The sequence below is a fragment of the Heliangelus exortis genome, chromosome 13, assembly GCF_036169615.1.
Source record: "Heliangelus exortis chromosome 13, bHelExo1.hap1, whole genome shotgun sequence".
Lineage (NCBI taxonomy): Eukaryota > Metazoa > Chordata > Aves > Apodiformes > Trochilidae > Heliangelus > Heliangelus exortis.
The window spans coordinates 10,791,003-10,812,544 of record NC_092434.1 but is presented as its reverse complement, the minus strand read 5'-3'; the positions used below and the strand labels follow the sequence as shown (position 1 = coordinate 10,812,544).

The following is a 21,542-nucleotide window of genomic DNA, read 5'->3' as shown; positions in this document are numbered from 1 at the left end:
TTTAAGCCGATATTTCACAATTATGTATTTGTGTCTTTCAGTAGTCTCTGACAAGAAAGCTCACTGAATATTTTAATTGCAAGATAAAAAATGAAAAAGGGATTTTACATCTGTCTTAATCTGTCAAATATGTTGTATTAAAAATTATCAAAACAGCTTCAAGAAACAAATTATGAATAAGATTCTGGTAGTAACTGCTAAATTAATCTCTAGAGGTGTCTACTTTATGGTGAGGTTTGTAGGCAACAGTAACACTCCTGCCATGTTTCATCAATTGAAGCAGTAAGTGGGGAAATTCTTTTTAAAGCCAAGACAACTCTTTTTCCCTTCCTGACTGGTGGAGCAGAACAATGGCTTTTATTTTTGTTTGCACCTATCTAGTCCTAATTTTTAGCACCAGATATTAAAAATAACTGTTATTAAAAATAACCATTATTCAGGAATATTTACCAATTTAGTAAGATGAACTGGATTTACTAGATGAATTTTTAAAGAATAATCTGTAAAATCCCAGAAGCTTCACCATGTCAACACAGCATTCTGCAACAATGCAGAGATGTAGAAGGGAAACTATTTGAACAATATGTTTGCCTCCAGTCTTTCAGATTTTCTGCAGTGTTTTTCAGCAATGACTGAGCATTTCCTGCTCTCTAGATATCTGAGTACTTTTAAGCGTGTCTAATAAATTACTCACTATATAAATGAGTGAAAATTTTCAGTATCCCTGCAAATGACAAGAATGTCAGGAGTGACAGAATATTTATTGGGTATGGTAGTTAACACTGGCCATGAACTCAGTTTGAGCCAGTAACTAGAGCAGTTTCTTGTCTCTGACAGTGAAATACTGACTTCAACCTCAGGTTTCATGGTTTCTTCCTATAACGCTCTGTAAAACTTCATTGTTTAATATTCTGTGAGACCTTCAGCAGCTGTGCCAGTCAGACATTAAGCTGTTTTCTTTCTTTCTCCAGTAATAGCTTCACTCTATAGCTGTGGAGAAGGGACAAAAAATTAATTTTGTTGGATTGCTCGTGTGCCTAAAACCATGCACGTGCCAGTGCTCCTGGGAGCAATGAGCCCAGCGGCTGCTGGGGTGCTCGCTGCCAGGCATTGCTCACATAGGACTTCCCAGAGAAGCCCCCAAGCACATATTCCTCTGGTCCCACTTAAAGCTCTTGTCTCAGTTTTGTTCCCCTGTGATGTGTGGATCTTCAATGGGAAGATTTTGCAGGCTCACAGCTGCTGGCATGTGGGTGCTAGGGAATACCATTTCAAAAACTCCTTTAAGCCTTGTCAGTATTACACTGTTGTCATTTTGCTGACAACAAAGTCAGAGCTCTTCGCTATTCTTCTTATCATTTACTCAACTTTTAACCTGCTTTCCCACATTTAAAGATACTTTGGTAAGAGTCTTGTAGATGTACTATGCCTGCTTTCTTGCTAGAGCACTGTTAAGCTACTGTTGATGAGAAACAAAGGAAGATGTGCATTATACACATGAAAACAGAAGCAAAGTACAGGAGCTCACTTGGGAATATATGTTGGTTTGCTTTTTGTCAGAGGTTTATCGTTTCCTTCTAATTAACTGTCACAATTAAAGTATAAGTTATTGTCAAATATATTTTCTTTGCAAAAATAAACCGTTCTCTGTGGAGCTATGAGAGTATATATCTGATGCCTTCAAATGACCTTTGTACTTTAAAGTCCATCAAACCTTCATTCATTGCACTTTGGGGCTGTATAAGCCTGGAGGAGAAACATTGTCATTCAGAAGTCAGTTCTGATAACCCACTAGGAGAGCACATTCACACAAATGGTTCCTACAGTCAATCAGTGACAAGCACCTACAGGAAGAAGCACCTGTTTCACTGGTCACTGATCTTGCAATTTGATCACTATTATTTTGAATGTGATTTTGTTTTAAATGTCTCTTTTTACAGCCAGATTGTAAATGTACATCATAAAACTGCTCTGCAGATATTACTAAAAGGATCAGCAATGTCTTTTACATGTCTAAGTCCATAGTAGAGGCTCAACTTCATTTACCCACATGGTTTTATCTCTTTTCAAATTAGCTTCTATTATTCTGTGGTGCCCTGAGAGATTAATAATTGTCATCTCTTTGCTGACTTTGAGATGTTGCTGCTCTCTCTAACAGAATTTTTCAGCATGTACCACAGGATTTCTGTGTGCTTTCAAAGTGTTGGTGAAGCTTTCAGGTTTTTAAATTTTGCTGTTGTGTTCACAGTTTTAAAATATGAGAATGACTCTGGGTTAAACTTTCATCTCTTGCAGGTGGTCTGCAGCTGTGGTTTTGTGGTCCATATTCCATGGTCCTGGGTTAAGCCCATAGGCAGGGAGCTCCCTGCAGACACTGCAGTCTTCACAGAGGATGGATTGCTCTTCTCTGCTCATCTGTCTCTGGCTGGGACAAGGGATCACTCAGCTGCTAAGAGTTCATGGGATCTGCATGGATAGGTTGCTCATGTGAAGAATGACTTCAGTGTTTCATTTCCACTCTGCTTGTCACAGCTGCAACTACCTACATGCCAAATTTCCAAGAAGGTAAGAATCTTAAATGAAAATACTTATATTTGCTTGAGTCAATTGCAGTTCAATCCAAACAGCAAATGTCATGTAACAAAGAAAGCACAATGAAGATCAGAGGCTTGCAGCAGAGCAATTTATTTCTTTTCAATCACTCTAGTATTTGGTTAAACACCTGGCTTCCTGTAAGCTGCATAGTATCCAGCAACAAAAATATTTCTGCATAGAGTAGGAAACAAGTGGATGGTGTTCTCATGTTCAGAAGCTTTCAGATGAGAAGGAGCTCCACAGGTAACCACATGGTCTAGTTGTTCAGATCTTACTCTTTTGGTATAATGAAATGTTTTTTAAGGTGTTTGAAGTTAGAATGTGCCAAAGTAGGTACATTACAGAGGAAAATGTATCTAGAAGATGTCATATGGAAAGCAGTTGCCTGTTTGGTGCCCTAAATGACTGAGCAAGTGAGCAGAAGATAACTGTTAGAGCACAGGTGTTGAAGCAGCAGAAAATATGTTTGAATGTGCAAGACAGGAAAGAATAGTTATGTAAGGCTTTTACAACAAGTAGGAATGATGTCACTGGGATACTAGGGTCAAAAATATGCCCAAAAGTTACATGGTTTGATAATAGAGGAGAATTGCAGTTAATGGTAAGCAGAAGGTGAAAAGAAGCAAACACCATAAATAAACCATGGTTAATACAATTCTAACTGAAAAAAAGTTTTTGAAATTTCTGCTGCACAGAGAGGAAGAAAAAGATACAGTCTGCATCAAGTAGGATGAAAGCTTGACTCCACTCTCCTGGTCCACAATTATTCATTGACCTCTCTGAGGTTTTCCTATCTGTAAAGAGGCATAGAATGAATATTTAGCTTGTAAAGTGATATAGTATCTCAACTTAGTAAATCAATTTGATTGATACACTTAATAATAAGCACATGTAAGTAACTTCTCAGAGATGCCAGTGGGTTTTACCTGATAAAATGTTCCTGTTCTTTCTTGGGGTCAAGGCCAGCACTCTCAGCATCTTGGCAGTTCAGCCATAGCAGAACTTCTAAACTCAGATACTATAAATAGCAGAATTATGGAAAAGTAAGAGTGAAACTCTGAGAGAACTAAAAAGCATAATTGTTCTTATTCTTGTGTGCTACACTTCATTAATGACAGACTGTATTTAGAAGGGCCATTTCTTATCTAACACAGGTTGTGATGGATCTGCATTTTACAGAAGCTGTCAGTAGGTTTTCAAGAGAGATGCCCTGAAACTCTATTTTCTCAATCTCCTAGCAATAAAATTCCATTTAAAAACTGCAGGTATTCTTAACAGAAAGTCACTTCTTTGAAGAGCATTTAATAGAATAAATGGCAGGAGTGCATTTGTACTTTATATAACTGTTACCACGTACAAGCAGGTAGAGCCAAAAGTGCCATTTTTGTAACATATAAAATGTACTTCACTTTGTAATCCATTTGGAAGATTTTTATTGGCATTTAAAATAGACACTATGTTGGACATCAGTTAATACAAATGTTTACTTATAGGTTATTGATTTTTTTTTTTAATCACTTAGGAAAGAGAGTGAGAGCAAACCTTGCAAAACCACAGAATAGATGGTCAACCATTTGCGGGCTTGCAAAGCTTGCAAAAAATCTAGTTTGAGTCAATGGATGTTCTTAGTCTGTTATTTGAAGAGAGAAGGGAGAGTGCTTTTCTGGCCAGCTAATGTTATCCACACTGTGGCCAGTAATGGAGTGAGGCACAACTAGGAATTGCTCTGATTTGTGTTCTTCAGGGGCCATTCTGTGTTGTTTGACAAGAACAGAATTTAGAACTCTCCAACTAGATAGTATGAACTAGTCTCTAGTTAGCCAAGTTTTTCAGTATTTCTGTAATTTTTTTTTTCAAGGACATACCCCATTATTTTCTTAAAGGGCCTAATACTGCTCCCAGGGATCTAGAGAAGAGATGATGATTTGCTGTCAAGGTATTCAGACTCAAATACCTCCAGCTGTTACATTTGTATCTATCGTTGCTCAGGAGAGTTTTTGTATTAATATGAACTGTGTAAATTTTTTGGTCACAAATTTTTAAAAGTTCAGTACGAACCTTATCTCTAATTACACAAATTAGGACACATAATTACATAAATCCTTTGAACTACCAAAAAAATTTATTTGTAAGTTTTCATAATTTTTTTTTCTTGCCTGAATCCAGATGCTGGTCATTATTTATCAATTTTTCTTTCTTTGATGAGCAGTTACCTTCTGAACTCAGAAATGAGAGAGAACTTGAACCATAAAGGTTCAAAATGAAAAAATATATCTTTTGGGAGAAAAAACTAATAAGTGATTATGTTAAGCCCCTCAAAATTTGGAGGTTCTTTTAATTCATTTTGAACATTAGTACCAGCTAACAAACCATGCTAGTAATGCTAAATATGTCTGTATGACATATTGAGACGTAAGAAATATCTTAAAGTTTAGAGGGGATTTTCAGTCACCTCAGTTCCACAGTATTATGTCCTAAGGTTGAAAGTCCACCAAACATCAACACTTTTTTGAAATGCATTTATACTGAGCAGTGTATCTCTAATTGTGCAATGTATTTTCCCTTTTCTACTCTATATCTTCAGTGCTATTTTTCTTTCACAGTCTTAGATTTATCAAGAGACCCCAGTGCTGTCACAGTGAACTTTCAAAGCCACTTGTAAATTGTAGGCATGGCATTAAGCCTGTAATATATATACAAATATGTATATTTTGCCTATTTAAAAATAATGCTCTTATATGTAGCTATTTTCTTCCAGCATCATATTCCTGCTTTCATTCTTTTTCTTCCCACCCCCATCATTCTTAAGATTGGGACAGGCATGTTCATTGAGTCAAGATTCCTTTATGCTGATGTCTTCCTCACTGGCATGAAATCACTTGCCCGTCAAGTTTCTCATCCAGTCAATGACCATGTTACTGCTAAGTCTTTGTATGGCCAAGCTCCCTGGCTAGTCTAGAAATCCAGCTTCAAAACTGGTGCAGTGAAATTCATCTCTGTGCAGGTACTTCCTGAGTTGGTATCTGGTACACTGCAGGTGCCAGGGACATACATGCAAAATTAATATTGGATCATTTAAACTTAATTGCACTGCCAGCCCACGCTGTTTTGCCACCAATTGATGCTTGTCTCCTACACTTAAAAACAGCAGCTGGGTGCTCTACCCCCCTCTATTTTTCTTGTTCCACACAGCTATATACTGTGTGCATATATTAATACATGCAATGCATGATATCTGATTAAAATAAATGATAGTGTGTTATTTAAGACAAAAATAATTATGTCTAAGATGTCAATAAAATTAAATTACATCCTTCCCATTCTAGCTTTTCTTAAGCTCAGGATTTCCTGTGTTCTTTCAGCAGTGCTTTTAATGGGCTTTGAGTTTATCATGTTATTGCATTGAAGATAATCTCCATATGGTGGAGGTGCTGCCAGCCTAAACAGAAGGGCATTGCTGTTCCTTACTAGCTTGGAGGTTTGGGGCAGAGTGGTAGACAATGAATTTTAGGAATTGCAAATATAGTTAAGTCCCCATTTCCAAAATTATGAACTTTTTCACAATTAGGAATATTGCTTGCAGTGTATTGTTATTTTTGAAGATATTGTCAGAGCACATACTCTGTCAAAATGAATCCTCCTGGGAAAAGTTTATTAAATGAGGTCAAAATTAATACTTTTAGTCTGAATGTACTGAAACTAAATAACATATTGCCATGATTGTAAAGATATTGCTAAGGAAGGTTTTATCAGTTTGTGTTTGAGAAATAATTTTAAGAGTATGATTGAACAAACAACCATGGCGTGATTTTAGGGGTGTTTGATAACCAAAGGTCTGACTGCATTCATCCAAAAGGATTCTACACAAATCCCTGAAGACACAATGAATTAATATCTGCCCAAATCATGTTATGAGCCATAATTTATTTATATCTTGTGAAAAGGGAAACCTCTTTAAACTTAAGCTTTTTCTACCAATATTTAGAAAAGTGCTCCTTTTTTTTTCCTGGATTGAGTAGTTACTGTGCTTCCAATAGTTGTCTTCCATTTCGTTTATTTGTCCTATAGTGTCAACTTCTAATATTAGAGAGCTTTTAGTAGTGCACTAGTCATATTCTGGATATTAAATGTCTGTAGGCAATTTTTACTCTAATGTGAGGGGTCTAAAGATCTATGACTGCTAAATAAGTGTTCGAAGTACTCTTTTAGCCTGGATTTTCACTGCCTGCCAAAGAAATGTGTTTTCAGGTACCACCCTTATTGGGGGAGATTCTAAATGCTGAACACGTAATTTTTAACATATCTGTAATTTCTTAATCCATGGTATTAAATTGAAGCTTGGAAACCATAGTATTGGTATTGTAGAGTATCAGCATGGTAAAATAAAGAATGCCATGGTAAGAACTGAGAATTCTCAGTTTGCATCCAACTAAATCTATCAAGATAAGTGACAGGTGATTTGTACTAACAAGGAATTGTCTGAGAAGAAAAGAGAACTGAAAGAGAATTGCATTGAGATAGACATGAGTGAGGAGAAAGAGAAACTTGAATTTCTCAGATGTGTCTAAGCATGTCATTGTATAGACAACAGCCAAGGGAGGAGAAAGAAATCCCTGATCAAGCAGAGAGAGAACCACATGGGAAAAAACATGGAGAAACCAGATAATGAGGAATGTTCTTTAACACCAATTTATTTCACTGACTGCCGTAAAATGTCACTTGTGTGTTTACTAGAAACATTTATAGTTATACTTTTAAATTATAGCTAGTAAAAATTAATCAGAGGAACATTGGCAGCTGGTGTAAGAGGAGCATGGGTAGCAGAGGGTGGGAGCCTGTTTGTGCCTTTGAGAAACCAAAGTGGGCAGGGAAGGGTCCCCTCAACCGCAGAGCAGGGAAAAGGGCCAAGGGACAAGACTAATCACTGGGTGAGCTGCAGGAGAGCTGTGGGGCTGTCAGCTGAACCATGCTGATGTCAGTGACTTTAGGAATGTTTTTGTCAACCTGAAATGGATTAGAAAGGGGTACTTAACTATGAGATTTGGTTAGATTTTCACACCTTTTATGAAAAGCAATGAATATGCTTCTTCCTCTGAGAGGTTAATTATAAAAGCTTGTCTCTGCTGCAGATGCCATTTATTATGTTGGACGCTACCTTTCCTTTTTGCTGATTTTTTTATTATGAAAAATTATTTCAGATCAACAGTTTCTTTTTGCGTCCTTTACAATTGTTAAAAATATTCTAGAATAAAAAGCTGGAAAGAAGTGTTGGAGCAGAGCAGATCCGGTTTGTAAGTTTTGGTTTCATCATTGCATAATTAGATCTTCTCCAAAATTAATTAAGTCTTCTTTTAGTGCTCCTCACACTTGTCTACTGCTTTTTGTTTGGTTGTGTAATAAACCTGTATTGATGTTTAATTAGATCAGCTGTGTTTGTTGGCTGAGCTGATACCAGGTTGAAGATGCAGCATTTAAGAGAGATGAAGCATTTATTCTCATTTCCTTCACTGGGTGCTTTGATGTGTGTACTGTTCACCTGTGCTCATCTGTTCAGTGTTTCTAGGTAATTATTGCAATTTAAGACTCATTTAATTAAAACTTGTAACATTTATTTTAATAAGTCCAAAGAGCATATATTTCTCTATTCTGTAGGGTTAATTCTTTTTATGGTAACAAGAGAAATTCTCATTTCAGTAATGATAGTTACATTTTGGTAATTTACATAGCCTAATTGGAGTATTTCTTGCTGCAGTCCTTAAAAATAACTCTCTGGGTGCATTACCAGTCCATTCTTGTGCCACTTACTCATATAATTTGTCTTATTCATGCCACTCTTCTCTGACTCTGTGAGTATTAAAAATTCTGACAGTCGTTCCATAGATCCTGTTAAATGTTAAAGCCAGCTGGGAATGTCTTCATTGATCAGTCTTTTGCTAACATTAGATGCAGAATGATAGCAGTAAATTACATCTTCAGCTTATTCTGTAACTCCTAATGCTTTAGCCCTTATGAAAACTTTCAGATTTTTTTAAAATGCTAAATATTATTATAAGGAAAGCTGACAGGTTTAGGGTCTAGAAAGTGGTGCAGTTATGTATTTTACATTCATACTTAGCAAGTTTCTGTAAGAAAAAGCAATAGTAGATGCACAGTTTGTACGGTATACATTGGTTACTGAATCAGCCTGTTTTGCATGTTTAAAAGGAAAGAAATGCTTTTGCTGCCTGGGTAGTTGAGAACATTTTATGTTTAGATGTAGTTTACAGTGAAGAAAATGCATTTTTCTGCCCTCTAAGAGATCTGGATTTTTTATTCACTTGCAGTTTGTACCCTATGTGCTGAAGCTGGGAAACAGTAAATGCTGCATATAGAGTAGTGTGTACTGAACTACAATGATTACTTAAACTCTGACACTTTACAAAGATTTTGATGTGCAGCAGCTTAACTGAAGCAGAGCAAGAAGCAGCTTATTTTACACTCAGAATATTGTTGTCTTTTGGGGATAATAACTGAGTAGGGTAAGAATTCCCCAGATTCTTACCCAGTGGGGTTGTTGGTGGTGTCTGGACAGTGAAGTGCAGCCAGAGTTGGCATATGGGCTGCAAAGCTGAGAGGACACAGGGCACCATGGGTGGGCCCTGTGCTGGCCAAAAAGCAGGAGACACATATGGTTTCCTTACATTGTTTTCTTCACCTTTACGAAATTAGAATTACAGAATTAGGAGGTAATTTGCACACAAAGACTGAAAGAACTCTGAATCAGATCATAGCATTACAATAGACATTCCTGGAAAAAGGGAACTGTATGTTCACACCTGGTCTATATCTGAGTTCATGTGGTCATTCCTATAGAAGATTTTTTTTGCTGTTGGTTTGTTTGTTTATTTTTCAGGGATCTCAGAGTAATAATTTCATTGTTCCAGGTATTCACTGATGACAGTTATCTACTTTTCCTTCAGAAGTGTCCTGCACAGGACACATAATTTTCCCTTTATAGAATACAGGCTGTCTTTTCCCTGTTAGGTCTTGTTTACCAGTATGTTACCAGCTCAGCTATACCAGTGTAACTGGGAGCCAGCATCCTAGCTCTGCCCCAGTGAGCTCCTTCAGACCCATTGTGGAAACTGCCACTGTCAGGTTTCAAATTTTAAGGCAGGTTTTATAGATTTTGTTCTAAACATATAGAAGAAAACCAAGCAGCTTTAAGAGGGAAACACAAAAATACCAGAGTTTCAGTGCTCATGACTGGAATGCTGCTCATTAAAAGACCAGCTTTTGTATCAGCCTTCCATCCCCTTTCTCTGCATTTTCAACCTAAAGTATAATCCACTTCAAATAAAGAACAGTGTGGTAGATCTTACAGAGTACTAATAAATCTGCAGCTGCCTGTGCTGATCTCTGACCTGAGAAGCCATGTGGGGTGAGATGCTGTAGGCTTCTCCCTATGGACACAGCCACAGAAGAGATGTGCTGCCAGGACAAATGGGAGGTGCTAGTGCCAAAGCTGAAATTCCCCTCAAAAATAAAAGGATCAGCTGGAGTTGTCCTTATTTACTTTTTTTAAACCTGAAAAGTTATTTCCCATGACTGCAGTCCTGTTTCACTCAAGTTCCTGCAGTATCTTACCTGTGTCTCACAAGACTCTGTCTCTGATAAAACTAGAGAATCTAGGTTGAAATTCTACCCCCAAATTATCTACACAGACCAGAAGGGATGCTCCTTTATAACTGCATAGTGTTGGTATTGCAAATTCAAATCATTTGGATTCAAAGAGAATTTGAATCATCTTGTAGTTTTATTTTCCAGTCTTACCCAATGTTGTCTGCTGTAGAAAATACTAGGAAGCTCTGATAACATACATGTATCATGAGCAAAGATCAAGGTAAATATCTAGTATTCTGCTGGTAATTATTCAAGCCTTAGGATACCATTTTCTTGAAAATACACACAAGGGAGAAATGAAAAATAACTGTAATAAATTATTCATTTGGAGGAAATTAATATGCTAGCTGCAAATATAATCACTCTGAAATGCAAATATAGCTAGAATGGTTTAGCTGGTTAGATATGCTGGATTGATAATAAATATTTATAGAAGTATAGGTTGTCATAAAAGTTATCTTTGGATACACAGCTTCGTTCACTTATATTCTATATGAATTTTGTAAACATAAATTGTGCTATTTCTTACTAACATTTTTAGATTCTAATTTTATTTTGTCCTGCATGCTTATTCTGTTTATATTTGTAGTTCTCCAAGATATAATTGGTGTTTCTTCTGCTGTACAAATAGACACTTTGCTTATTGCTGAAAAGGAAGCCTTTAAATGTTAAACAAAAACATCTTTTAATTGCAGAAATAGAACAGTGATATTTTTGGAAATCAAAATGCTGACTAAATCAAATGTGGTTTAAAGGAATGTGTGATGAATTAAAGCTTCGCCTTACATGGATGTGTTTTGAGTATAATGGTCCTTTGATCTTCATTTAAGCCACAGCCTGTAGGTAAAGCAAGTCACTCTATTGTTTTAATATTTCCTTTTATTAACTGTTCTTCCATATATAAAATACTTGCCATTAAAAACATGGATTTCAAAACCATCCAGGCAATTATCTTAGACAAATTTTAGAAGAAAATATACTCAAGAAAAGTTACCAACATTTCATGATTGTAATAGATTCTAATATTTAATGTTGGAAATTTGGTATTGGAAATCTAATGTTAAAAGATTTGGATTGATCTCAGATGAAAGAAGAGTTTACTTCATCAAACAAAGATAACCTGTTCTCTATATAGATGTCTACAGATTTACTTCAGTCGGGAAAAGTTAGGCAGATATATTTGTGCAAACATATTCCTTATCTGCAATATTACTTAGCACAAACAATCTCACTGTGTTGGGAGATACCTGTGGGTGTCACAGTGTGGCTCCTGCCAATTTCTGGAACTCTGTGCTGCTGGGTATAAAGCAATTGTGCAGTGGAGCCCTTCAAAGTTTCCACATTGTGATCCTTGCCTCAGGGGAAACAGTAGAGAGGTATTTTTAAGATAAACTAGATAGTAGAAAAGCTAAAGGTAACCTTACTTGCTTTACTGGTAGCTGAACAACTTATTATTAGACAGTAGCTTTACAAATGGTTATCATGAGTGTAATAAACTGATAATGCACTCGATCTGTATTCCTTAGGAAAAGAATGTTCTCTGGTCTTTTTGTTTGAACTCTGGCTACTATGAATAACAGGAAAACTCTTCAGTTTGAGTGATACAAAAAGAAATGTAAATGTGTAGGTTGGGTATTAAAGGTATTTAATTCAATTAGGAATTGTTGAATAATGTTATTCCGTAGAAAGCTTCTTTTCCTATTAGCAAATATTTAGTGATACTCAAAATGGGGATATATGAGAAATATTTTGTTCTATTGGATACCTTGGTTTTAGTCTAGTAAATCCTTGAATTCAGAACCCTGTGTTTTAAGTTCACAAGGGTATCTCTCAACGGTGACAGAGGGCTCCCCTTTCAGACAGTGAATTCCCAGAATCACAGGATTGAAAGCCAGTATTGTTCACAGAAGTGCTCTCAGAATTTGATCTCTTAGCATGTTCTAAGACCTGTGGATCTGTTAGATTTCTAGGCATGGACTTGTTAGGGGACTCTGGATGAGCTATCACTCATTACCATAGGAATCCGTCACCCACAGAGCACCTAAAGTCCTTATGGAGTTGGGTGCATTAACAATCTGACTGAACTCGAAGAAAATATTTTCCTGAATAAGAAAAAAAACATCTGTTTATAAATCTTTGGCTTAGTACATGGAACCTTATTCCTGTGTTAAACTCCAGTGTGTTTCAATTATGATTGTCATCACTGTTTCTCCAGTTGTGAGGTGCCATACCATTTCTTGAAGTATGCATACAGAAATATGCTAAAGGAACTGCAAAGTAGTAGAAGGAGCTTTAAATTGTTCAGAATATTCTACCAACTATCTCAGACTTCGCAAGCAGATAGAAACAAAGAGCCAAAAAGAGGGCTGTATTTTCAGTCTGAGAAAGTCTGAGAAATACTGATGGAAGGAATTCTTAAGCAGCTCCATTCCTCTTTATATTCAGATGGTTAAACAAGAATATTTAAATCTCTTTCTCTGCATAGAAAAGCACAGAAGGAGTCTGCTGGATATTTCTATTCTAATTTGAAAATGTATAGTATATCAGGGAATATGTGAGAAAGCAATATTATGAAAGTGTGTAATATATTTTTAGCTAACCTTTAATGTACTGTAGTACCTGAAAATGAGAGAAAAAGTAATAGCAGCAGTTTCTGAATCACTTTAACATCAACACTGACTTGTGTGCTCTGAAACTGCACATTCTGCTTCGTGCCTCATCTACATTCTGTCTCTTTCCTTGTCTGTAGCTGTAATAAATGTCTGGATAATACCTATTCATGCAGATTATCATAGTGCCACTTTTACCTTTCAGTAAGGTTCCCTTTCAAGCTGTGTTTTATACTGATCCTATCCTTTGCTAGAACTCCTTCTTTTGGTGCATTTTATATGTAAGATGCCAAATACTTGCCATTTTCCCCTGTGTTTCCCTGGCCTTACTCCATTTTGTTCTTGCAGGTAAATGACACTGTAAATTACTGGGGTTGCAGAGGATAACTGCTGTTAATCAAAAGCAAAATTTAGCCTTCTTTGGATATTTGTTGAATTACCATTTTTCATTTTAATTATGTTTGTGGCAGACTTCTACTTAAAATGAAAATGCTTTTTTCTTCTGACGATCTCAATAATTAGTTTTTTGGGCTTGCACTTTTTCTGTGAAGTCCTGCACTTTGGGTTTCTCTCCTCTGTTCATGCAACCTCTCTAGTGCCTTCTTTACATGTCTGGGGAGCTCCTGGCTTTGTCAGTGACAAATTCCTACCTGGGATGGGTTGGTTTGTCATCTCTGACTCATTCAGTGCCTGTTTTATTTGGAATAGGAGTCAAAGAATAGGAACTGCTTCTAGTCTGGGAGGAGATAGAAAGCTGCTGCTGAGTACAGTTAGCCCTTAAAAAAATATGGGGGGAAGGGGTAGCAGGAGAGAGGGATTACTCTGGAAAACCTTGCAGATTATACATCTGCCCGTGTAATCCAAACTGGGATTTAACACAGAAGCAGTGAAGCTGATTGAGTAATTTAAGACTGGCAGAATAATCTCCCATCTTTCAGTGGCATGTGTCTTTGAAACCCTCCTTCACACCAACTCCTCACCCTCAAATGTTTGAATGCTGCTTACTGTACTTGCCAAGTATAAAATTAAACACCTGCATGGTTGTTATGCACAGCTGTACCCATCTGCTGAGCATGCCACTTGCCATATGCTTTGATTAAGAGCAGGTTAAGAGAGGCTTTAATTAAAGAAAGTCCGTAACACAGTTAAGCATCCACCTCATCAGCCACTTTTCTTGATTATACATTTTTCTGCTTTTCTTCTTGCAAAATTCAAGGTGTTGGCTCCAGAAGGGATAAAATTCAGTAATAACAATAGGTAATGATTTTACAGCTTAAATATAGAGCATTTAGATGCCATGCTTAGACTGACTTATTATCTGTGATTTTTTTAACCCGTGGTTTTCTTTCATGGGGTATGGGGCTAACAAACTGTTCTTAATAGGCAGCCACTGGTTGTAGTGCCATCATGTGGTGTAGCCATATTGTGCTGTTCCTGTGAATAAAGGTAATAGTTTTCTTGAAACTGTAATTATCTGCTATTAGGACAGGAAATGCACTCAGATGTATTCCATGGAAAAGCACATAAGCCAAGGAAAAATTTCATAGAACTGTGTAATAACAGGGTAATTTCCTATTGGATGTAAAACAACCCAACAGTTACCCTCTTTCAATGGTACTTGAGGGTGCTGAATTGAATGAAATTTGTCCATTCCCAAATAAATAAATAAATAAACCCATACAAATTTTATAATTAAAAATATTGTATAAAAACAATAGATTCCTTGGTCCAGTCCCAAGTCCATAATAAACATTGGAGCATCCAATCAGTATGTGCTCTTTACTCAGACTTTCTTCCTTCAAATTGCTATGACCCAGTAAATTTACATCTTATCTGTGTTGAAGTAAAGAGTGACAAAATGCATGCAATAATTACTCTGTAAAGTTAATACAAATATTATTTTTGTAGCACCTTTAGCCTTATTGCAGTTGCTACTCATGGTCTGTACTTTGCAGTAAGAGGAGTAATCAATGAAAGATTTAAACAAAGAGAAAATATATCCTGTGTGTGCATGAAAGTGTGGGATCTCTGGGGCATACGATCTAGCTTGCTGCTGACATCCTGAATTTTAAAAACAAAGGAAAAGAGAATGACAAATCATTAGTAGCTTTAATTTTCAGGTGATTCTGATTGGTTCCTGGTGGTCACTCTTCTCTTTGGAGTGAAACTGTGAAATTTATAAGGACTACTACTATGGTCTTCCTCTGCTATTGCCAAAAATGTATGATAAATATATTTGGATAGCACCAAAAGATTGCTGAAATGGGTGAAATTAATTCACATGTTTTCTTGTTTTGGAAATATTGGTGAACATCTGCACTTAGAAGGCATGTCTGGAATAATGGGACAGTGCTCAGAAAAAAACTACAGTGTGTTTATAGAACAAACCCTACTAGGACTAGAGAGAAATAAAATCTTTGTTCTGGGAACTTGCTTAAACAAAGTATGGATCAGTTTAAGTGTCTGTGCTGAACACAACAGGCAGGGTGAGAGCAGTGTTTAATCTCACATTTCTCTTATTTTAATAAGTACAGGGAACTTGTATTGTAAGATCTCATCCTGATTGAAAGTTTTATCCCAGACATGAAAATAAGTCTATGTGAGTGGATCAAAACTGATGGTCTTGTAAGGATTTGATTTTGATGCATCTCTCTTTTTCAATTGGAAGAAACTATTTGCTACAAGATTCTGGGCTGGTTTTGGTAAAGATTCTTCTGTGCTCAGGAACAGCCAGATGAACCGGGCTGTTCACAGGGGCAGCCGCTCAAGAGTTACCATGAGGTTTGCTGAGCAGCAAATTGGGTGCTGCATTGGGTGCTCTGCAGGAACACTGTGGATACACTTTTATTGCATATGGTGCCCAGAGGATTTAGTGGCACAGCAGGATTCCCTGGCTGGGAATATGAAACAAAGGTCCAGATTCCTGGAAATCTATTTTAGATTGCCATTTGCCAGCTTCTTGGTTACCTTCCTGAAAAAAAAAAGAAAAAAAAAATTTTAAAAAGCTGATCTATAAGTGGTAACTTGATCTCTAGCCAGAAGAGACTCCTTAGAGCTAGCTAGGCTGTGATTCCTTTCAGGAAGGACATTTGATCTTCCTTCTTTGAGGCAGATGTTCATCTCCATCTTCACTGTTTAGCACTTGTTACAGACTTCAGTTATCTCAATAATCTGGAAAAAAACATCCCCTGCAAATGGCCACATCTAGAAATAAAACAATTTCTGAAGAGAAAATGACATCAGAATATCAATCAGGATGACAAGTTTTACAAAACTGACCTTTGTAAGCAAGAGAGAACAGGGTGAAAGTCACTTTGCATTCTGAATAATAGCAGCAGACTGCAGTGCAGATCCTTCAGCCACTTTGACAGCGTGGGCGCAAATGATATGCGGTGTGATTTAGATGATAAGAAGAAAAGTCTCTGTTCTTTTTATCCAGCCTTAAAGCTCTGACCTCAGAACTGAGGTTAAAAAAGAAGCTCTGATGTTAGCACCTAATAATATTGCAACGTTACTGTCTTTGAAATCGCATTGCAAGTGTCTAGCACTTTGTAGTGATTTCATATTGATTTAGCAGCAGAGGTTTTCAAAATAGAATTATAGAAAAAAAACAAAGGTTATGTCCTTTCAGCGAGTCAGGGTCTGAATTTGTTTCCTACTCCCATACACTAGCAAACTCCTGCCCCAGATTTTCGCTGGTGTAAATATTTTCAAAAACAATGTTGTGAAATGATCCAGATTAAGGAAGGAATCAGTCTAGAATTTATTGTAAGGTGGCAATAGAAAACTGCCTGCCGATGCTACATCAGCAATAGCAAGTTAATTAGACTGTGCCCAAAGCTGGTACAACTGATGAGGTGAATCCAGAGGCTGCAGCTGACTTAATGCAATTTATTGTTGGTTAACACAATTCTGTGCTGCAAATAGCAACACTCAGTGGTCCAGAGCTATGCTTGGCTGCCTGAATTAGGCTGACTTGAACACATGGTTATGGGAAGAAGCAGTTCAGGGAAGACAAGCTCCAGAAGGACAGTCTTCAGTGTTTAGCACAGCCCTTGTACCTCCTATACTACGTTTCCCAAATGATCCTTTCTAATTCAGAACAGTGTTTTGGTTTGGTTGATAATCTACTGTTCAAAGAGGGAGTATACATATATATATATATATATGTATAGCCACCTTTATATACATATATATAGCCACCTTATGTACTTCTCTACATTTTACTGTGATTTTCTAAAATTATTTTGAAATTTGATTTATCCTGGGAAGCCCTCTAACAAAACAAAAACCCCACATTCTTAATACAGAGGGGGGAGAGAAACAGGAGTGTGTGTAATTTGAGGAAAGCAATAGGACTGAAACTTTTATTAGAAGTGGATTATACCTTAGTGCTGCAGTTCAGCTAATTGTCTGAGGGTCTGCTGTTTGGTTTCTGAGATCTGCAGGCTGGTGATTGCCTGGTATCTTTATATGGCTTCGTGTGAGAAGTCTTAATTTTGTTTAAAATTATTTCTCTGATAGTTATTATATACGGTGTCAAAGAACTGCTGTATGTTGTGATGTGGGTACAGCTGAAATGCAATAAATACCATGAGCTGTGTCCTGAATTGGAGAGAACAAACTTCAGTGATTTCATTTCTCTTACACTTTCACTGCCTTCATTCTTTAAGGCTTTCAGCATTCCCGCTTTTTAGGGGGAGATCCAGTCCTGCTAACTCTTGGCCAAACTGATGATGTTTCTCATACCAACTGTAACTAATCTGCTGAAGGTTTTTTGTTTTCTTTGTGGGTCAATTTTTTACATGGTATTGTAGCTAAGTAGATGGAATAGATGTTTTGTTAGTTTTTCAGGCTTATGGTACTTTGCGTCAATAGAGAGCTTATCTATGGTTTTGATGGCACAAAAGGAATTTGTAGAAGAGTAGAATAAGATAATATGTGAGGTGGGAAAGACCACCCTAACTCATAGGATATTCAGCAGAAGCAACAGAGTTGTCCCTCCATATATTCATAGAATCCAAGTTGCAGAGACAGGAACTTCACATTATTTGTGTTTGAGTGACCATCCCAGAATGCAGTCCTGGTTCTGTCCATGCTTCTGTCACGTGGTATTTCTTAGGAAGCATTTGTTTATGCTAAAGTCATATGGCACTGTACCAAAATTGTATTCCATCTTATGCCAGACACTCAAAAGAACTTTTAATTAATTTTTGGTTAATGATGATACTATTAATTACTTATGATACTGCATGACACTTCTTATATTTGAGCAGATAACTGACAGAGGAGGAGATCACACCTATATTATGAACTTGGTTGTGCTGTTTCATCTAAATTAAAACAAAATCAGGAGAAAATATGTTGTTTTTCTGAAGATTAAAAAAACCAGCAACAGCAAAAAAGGCTGCATTCAGTTCCTAGTGGCAAATACAAAGCAATGGTTAAATCAGAAAACGGGAAAATGAAGACATTTGTTGGTTGAGTGTTTGGAATTATTTTGAGAAATGGATAAGTATCCATGTGCTGAAGGATCCAAATCCAGTTGTCTGTGACCAGCTCCCAGCCTATTTCTAGCTTGCCATGGCCTGCATGTAGAAGGGCAGAATTCCTTTCACAGAAACACAACTTGGTGACATCCAAAGTTTCCTGTGAGAGACTTTTCCTCAAAATCAATCCAAATGTAAGCAGGAAAAAGAGAGCAGAGGAAATCCTGGAGCCAGGAGCTGGGCTTGCTGTGCCATGGCAGCCTTTCCCTGGCTGTTGCCTGCTGGTAAATGCTGCCAGGTGCCTGATGGTGCTTTGTCACCAGCATCACCTATGTTCAGGGACAGGAATGGAAGTGAATTCCACTGGCTGGTCACTTCACTGCTTCCAGTCCTTTTCTGTTGAAATGACAGGGCCTGTGTGGCTGCTGCACCTTGTATTGTGAGACACTAAGTGAAGATTTGCTAGAATAAACACAGATTCAGTTCATTGGCATTATCTCCCCATTTTTTACTCCCTGTATCTTATTCAGTGAAGGTTTGCTTCAGAAAATATTTGGAGCTGTCATAAATATTAGGAGCAGAATTTAAATGTGATGCTATGCTGAGAAAAATGCCATCAGTGTTTTTTTTTTTTCAATGAGCAAATAATGTCTGTTCCCCTCAACAGTGCAAAACCATACAGTGTCAATAGAAACAATTGCTTTGTTGCAATTTAATTTCAGAAACTACTTGCAGAGAAACAGGCAAGCAGCTTAGCAAGAGTGATGTAAATTGTGGTTTATTTAAGATAGATAAATACATCCAATCTAAGCCCAGGAAACTTCTGTGCATCAGAGACTTATGTATATATTGAGAAATATTTAAATTAAGGAAATTAAGATTGGGTTTTTTAAAAAAGATTCCTTATTTATAAAGCCTTCACTTGAGGTGAAATAGGAACTGGAACAAAAAATAGTCATGGAATTTTTTTTTTTCCAAAACTGAATTCAGACCCTGAGTTTTTCTAATATTCCATCAAGTTTCGTCCTCAACTTTGCTCTGGGAAGTGTGATGTAGGATGTCTAACTTCATCATATGTAACAAATTCATAATTTTTTACAACACTGGGGCTTCTTGAAATCATGATAACCTAATTTTGCCAAGAGATTATGTAATGGAATGTCCTCTTATTCCAATAAGGAAACAAGTTTTTTTAAATAACTTGCCTTAAGGCAAATATGCAAAGGTGAAAGTTTCTACAAATCCTGTAGGGCATTTTCCAGTGTTATTCTTTCATCAAATAAGGTTTGGCTAATATGTAGTTACAGTATGTAGATGGTTTGTGACCAGTTCTCTTTAAAGTACTTCAATGAATATAAAAAGTTTGTCCCGAGCAAATTTTATGGCACCTCATGCAGCCAGCCTGGCAGCATTATTTTTTCTTCTTCTTCCTACCACAAATCTAGCTATAAACCCAGTGTTTAAAAAAGGAAGCAGGTATGCAGATGACCCTGCTTGAAACACAGAACCTAGTGTGTGTCTTACATTCCAAAACCTACAGGTTAGTGCCAGACATTGAGCACATCATGTACACTGTGCTGCAATTCCTGGCAATTAAGCATATGGGCATTAGTACTGCTTTAGTACTAATTGGATACAGATCATTTTAGGCATACACTATTCAGGGGGGTCTAGTGATCTTGAAAGCTTATCCTTGGGTATGTTGAAATGTGAGGAACTGAGACCTTCATCATGGCAATGCTTGTGAAGCTGCTTTCTTATAAACTCTTTGGCGGTTTGGATCCTTGTTTTGTCTTCAGGGCACAGACTAGCCCAGGGTTTGAAGATGCACAAGGTTGGCACTGTTTCAAAGTGACTTTTCAGCAGTGTCTCAGTTTGCATTTTCAAATGGAGTATAAAGCCTTTTATGTGTGAAGATTTAGGGTAAATTGAGACGGGCTGCAAATTGATGGCATGCCACCTTTTCTGCTCTTCTTCCTCCTTCAGGCAGTCTCTGTGGTCATGGATAAAGACCTTTCTTTTCCCCCACCTCTCCCAAATGAACTAGTTATAAGTAATGGAGAGATGTCCACTGAACCTGAAGGGAACCTGCTCTGATAGTCTGGAGAGCTGCAAACCACCTTATTTATCCTGGCACTATGTTAATCAGCTGTCCAGAGCAATCAGTTGCATGTCACTCTTGTTAACAATTTAATTCTCACTATGAAAAAGGGAGGGAGAGGATGACAGATGCTTCTAGCTCACTCTGCAGCTTCTCATTTAGTGCCACTCAGACAAAGCTGTTACTGACTTCAGTAATAGGAGCAGCACCACAGATGTCCAAGGTGCAGTCCAGGATGTACATCCGACTGGAGTAGACTCATGAGGAGCCCATATGGACTCAATAAACTTACTGCAACTTGCATGCAAAGTTTCTTTTCAGATGCCAGTGGTATCATTTTCATCCTTTTCTTTAAATCCACCCATAGCTATGCAGATATCTGCATTTGACCCCATTCTCTGCCTCTTGCTTAAGGAATATTTAGTTCTGCAGTGGGAAACAAAACTTTAAGAAAAATATAAACTTTCTGAACCACAACTGTAGGTTTGCTTGAACTCTAAGAAGTGGTGATGTTGCAGGCCAGTTTTTTAATTACTTTGAACAAAATTATATCTGCTCTTAATACAAATAATGTAGTTTGGGTGAGCAGGGTAGAGCCTTCCAGCTGAGATGAGTGAAAGGGAAACAGAAATTAATGGGTTCTGATAAATGTCAAAAAAAAGGAGGGGGTGGGGGGAAGAGGAAGAGGAAGAAGGGAGGCAAAATTGAAGTATCCAAAGAGGCAAAAACATTGGACGTTGACAAAAAGGCAGATTTGAAGGCACATGCAAAAAGAGGTTGAAGGTTGTGATGGCAGGAGCAGCAGCATCTGGAGTAGAAATGAGAGAAATGTTAGCAGCCAAGAAAAGAACAGATGCCAAAATAGCAATAGCAGTAATATCTCCACTCTCTGCACACCTGAACCACTCATTTAGAGGGGACCAAATAGACTGTTACAAAGCAAACAGACCATTATGGTCTGTTGTGCAAATATGTGTTTGGATAAATGTTGATGTGCAGTGGTGTGATGAAACAGAAGTTGCTGTGTGTCCTTAGCAGCCCCAGAGCCATTCTGTTTGTTGGGAACAGTCCTCTCTGCAGACCTGC

At 37.3% G+C, this 21,542-nt stretch overlaps 1 protein-coding gene across 1 annotated transcript in view; it reads left to right on the top strand.

Moving 5' to 3' along the window:
* Window positions 1–21,542, top strand: part of VSTM2B (V-set and transmembrane domain containing 2B) — a 147,069-nt gene that overhangs the window by 45,395 nt on the left and 80,132 nt on the right. Inside the window, exon 2 of the mRNA XM_071756810.1 lies at window positions 2,296–2,565. The gene's annotated coding sequence lies outside the window, so the exon portion shown is untranslated. The remainder of the gene's footprint in view (window positions 1–2,295; window positions 2,566–21,542) is intronic.